This window comes from Vicia villosa, unplaced genomic scaffold (assembly GCF_029867415.1).
Source record: "Vicia villosa cultivar HV-30 ecotype Madison, WI unplaced genomic scaffold, Vvil1.0 ctg.002396F_1_1, whole genome shotgun sequence".
Taxonomy (NCBI): Eukaryota; Viridiplantae; Streptophyta; class Magnoliopsida; order Fabales; family Fabaceae; genus Vicia; species Vicia villosa.
In genome coordinates this window covers 108897-113155 of record NW_026705918.1, presented here as the reverse complement: position 1 = coordinate 113155, position 4259 = coordinate 108897, and the positions used below count along the sequence as shown (strand labels likewise).

Sequence of the window (4259 nt, the reverse complement as noted above, 5' to 3'; positions counted from 1 at the left end):
ATAACTCAACACCCATTCAACTTTTACCCTCTCCAATGGTTTTTCACTCAACACCCTACCCCACCACTTTTTATTTTCATATTCTTATTTAAATTTTATTTTTATTTTTATGGTTACATAAAATTACAATTATCGATTAAAATTAAATTAAAATAATAAATACTTAATAATTTATTTTTTAATTTTTTGTAATAAAAACAAAATTTATTTAAATAATTGGATACGATACAAATCATCTTAAATTAATTTAAAATACAATACACAATTAACGTAATTAGTACGTTACAAATAATTTAAAATGCAATACAACACACAAGTAACGTAATTAGTACGATACAAATAATTTAAAATGCAATACAACACACAAATAATTCAATCACGGAACATTCCAAACTTTGTCCATATGTGCTTCACTAGATCGGCTTGCAATTCTTGATGAACATTTGGATCACGGAACTCTGATCTAGCACGCACATGATTTGCAAAAGCGGGTAACACCTCGGTCGAGTATGGTTGTGGTGCACTAGATCCACTTTCCCCAGATTGCTCAAAATCGGTCCAACGTTGAGAATATGAATCTCGTTCATCCTCAACAATTATATTATGTAATATGATGCATGACCTCATGATGATACCCAAATCAGCTATGTCCCACAAGCGAGCTGGTTCACGGATGATTTTAAATCGAGCTTGGAGCACTCCAAATGCACGTTCGATGTCCTTCCGACATCCCTCCTAAAATTTTGCAAATAATTTATCGGGTTCACTTTGAGGAAGTCTAATCGATTTGACGAAAGTTGGATAAGAAGGGTAGATACCATCAGCTAGATAGTATGCCATATTATATGGACGTTGATTCACAAAGAAATTCACACTTGGAGCCTTTCCCTGTTCCACGTCATCAAACACTGGTGACCGGTCTAGAACGTTTATATCGTTCAACGTTCCCGGACATCCAAAAAAAGGCATGCCAGATCCATAGGTCATGAGATGCAACTGCTTCAAGAATAACTGTGGTGGTTCCCTTGTCCCCTTTAGTAAATTGTCCTTCCCATGCTTTAGGACAATTTTTCCACTCCCAGTGCATGCAGTCAATACTCCCAATCATCCCTGGGAACCCCCGCATTTCACTAACATGCAGTATTCTTTGCAGGTCATCTTGGGTTGGTGCTCTCAGATACACTTGCTCGTACAAGCGTATGATTCCTTTACAGAATCTACGTAAGCACTCCAATGCTGTAGTACCTCCTATTTTGATGTACTCATCGACCGCATCTGCTGCCACACCATATGCTAACATTCGCATTGTTGTGGTACATTTTGCTAAGGGTGATATACCTTCTTTATTAGCTGCATCAACTCGCTGGGTGAAGTAGTTATCACTACTTGAAAGGTCCCCAACGATTCGAAGGAAAATTTTTTTTTTCATCCGGTACCGACGACGAAACATTGCATCGTCATATGTAGGCTCATAGGCAAAGTAGTCGTCAATTAGTCTTTGGTTTGCCGCTGCATGATCACTATTGAGATATTTTCTACTACGAGGTGCATTATCTTCCGATATTTTGTTTCTACGCTCTCTAAATCGATTGACTATATAATTTTCTTCAATTTCACGATTTTGATTGTAGGCTGCGATATCAAAATGATATTGTGATGGATCCATTTTTTTGTGATATTGGAAGTAGATTGGATGGGATTTGGGATATTGGTACATAAATGGATGTATGAGTCCCTATATATAAATGGATGTGGGTGGTGGACCACTGACAGATTCGAAATAATTTATTGTATAGAGTTAATTATCAGATAAGGATTAGATTCGAATTGGGTGGTGGACCACTGACGGATTCGAAATAATTTATTGTATAGAGTTAATTATCAGATAAGGGTTAGATTCGAATTGGGTGGTGGACCACTGACGGATTCGAAATAATTTATTGTATAGAGTTAATTATCATATAAGGATTAGATTCGACAATAATTAAAGCAAACACTACACTGACATATTGAAACAACAATAATTAAAGCAAACACTACACTGACATATTGAAACAACAATAATTAAAGCAAACACTACACTGATATATTGAAACAACAATAATTAAAGCAAACACTACACTGACAAATACTTCATTGAAATTAATTATCAAACAGTTCCGCCTCCAACTTTTTCAATAGTTGGTTCTTCCGGTCATCTAGATGCTTTTCAGAAGTTAGCTTTAGATACATCTTCATTTTCTTGGTTTTAGTCTTTTCCAAGGCTATATTGTTAGCCTGCTGTTGCATCAAGGCTATGTTGTCCAATCGTTCAAGCTCTTTCGTCTTGAATTCTTTGTATTCAGCCCATTCTTTGTCCACCACCTCCGAGGCATATTCCTTGCTTTTCTTTTTACCCCTTTTTTTAGCTGCCTCCTTTCCTATAGGACGAGCACTGGATTCTACAGTGTTTGAGCCACATGCATCACTCTCGCGAGATCTCTTAGATCCACTACTTCCTGAGCCAATATTTCCTCCTACTTGACTACCATAACGTGGTTGATCACGGAGAGCGTGCCATTCTTCCATTAAAGTGAATCTAACATTCTTCCCACATGCATATAATTCCTGCGCTTTTGCCAAAACATCATTCTCCGACCAACCACTTCCTTGCATACGCTTAGCGCCATCATAAGCGCCAATCCATTTACCTAACACTTTGTTCATATAATTAAAACGGTTTCGGCATGCAGGTCCATCACGCGGAGGATCAAATAAGCAATGCTCATTACAATACTCAGCAATTTTACCCCAATATGTTTCACCTTTCTGGTTTCTCCCGACAACACTGTTTGTTCCAAATTTAATCCACCCACTAATTAGCACCAAATTTTGTTCAGTGTTCCATGCTGGTTGCTGAGTTTTCCTGCTCTTAGGAGTTGAATCCTCTGAATTTGGACCGACTTCATTAGAAACTATCATGCCACCAATAGTTAGTTGTGTTGAAAACTCCGGAAATTCAGGTACACCACCACTTGGAAAATTTACATTCGCCATTGTCACATAACCATTAAACGGGGGTGTTTGAGATGGATTTCTCGGCATAGATCCATAATATGGTTGAAAGTTTGGAACAGAGGATGACTGGTTGAAATTTGGTGGAAAACCAAAATTAGGTATGTTTTGAGGATGTTGGTTGGAAAATTGATTTGGATTTTGATAATAGTTGGGATTTTGATAATTGTTGGGATTTTGAAAATTGTTGGGATTTTGGTTAAATGGAAAATTAGCAGAATTTTGAGTGTTAAAATGATTATTGGGATCTATTTCACTAAAAAAAGACACTTAACTTCAAAATAAACACTAATAAGAAAATTAAGATAGTGAAAAACTTGGTTTTTTTTTCTGTGTCCAAATCAAATGAACCAAGTCTCTATTTATAGAGAAAAAAAAATCATGAATTTTGGTAAAAAAAAAAATTAATTTGCAACGAAATAATTGAGTTCAAAGTATTAAATGGATAAAAATCTGGCCAGCCAATCAAGCACAGCCACGTGGCTCCACTTATCCCTTTTCTCTTTCTCTCTCCGCGTGGATTAAGACCCACTCTCACACCCAGCGAGTGGACTACACGCGCCTGACCCAGACCAATAATGCGCTGCCATGTCAGCCCCTGCGTCAGTTTACATGGTGTTGAGTTTTCTCAACATCTCTCTCCTCCAACACACACTCAACACTACACTACACACACCATTGCACATGATTTTGTGGTGTTGACTTCAAATAAATCCACCATTGCACATGGTCTTAGATGAATAGTAAGACACATAATTTTCCATATTCTTTACATATTTTTGTTTTTAAGTCATTTGGTAAAGTAAATTTCTAAATACATCTTAGTTTTTCATAAAAATCTTTCTCTTTATTTTCAACATTTTCAAAATAAGTTATATCTATTCCTTTTATTTTTATAACTATTTCTTTTTCTTTTTCTTTTATACTAAATTCAGCAATACTCATTTTGTTTAAATTTATAATCTATTTTTTAAATATGTTGTTAAGTCCTTTATTTGGTTTGAAAGTTTATCAATATCACTTTCTTCAATTTTTTCAGGTTCATAAAATCTAAGTGGTTTTGGTATTTAATTTTTTTCTTAACTCTAAAAACTTTGATTTATTCATAAAAGTTCCAAACTCAGTTATTTCATTTTTCTTTGGATAATAAATTTTTCCTATATCTTCAAAAAGACTTGGAATATCAATTCTATTATTATTTCTAA

General features: G+C 35.3%; 1 pseudogene; it reads right to left on the bottom strand.

Annotated features, from left to right (window-relative positions):
• Nucleotides 1–309: 309 nt before the first annotated feature.
• LOC131638735 (uncharacterized) lies at nucleotides 310–3222 on the bottom strand (annotated as a pseudogene).
• Between the last annotated feature and the right edge of the window lie 1037 nt (nucleotides 3223–4259).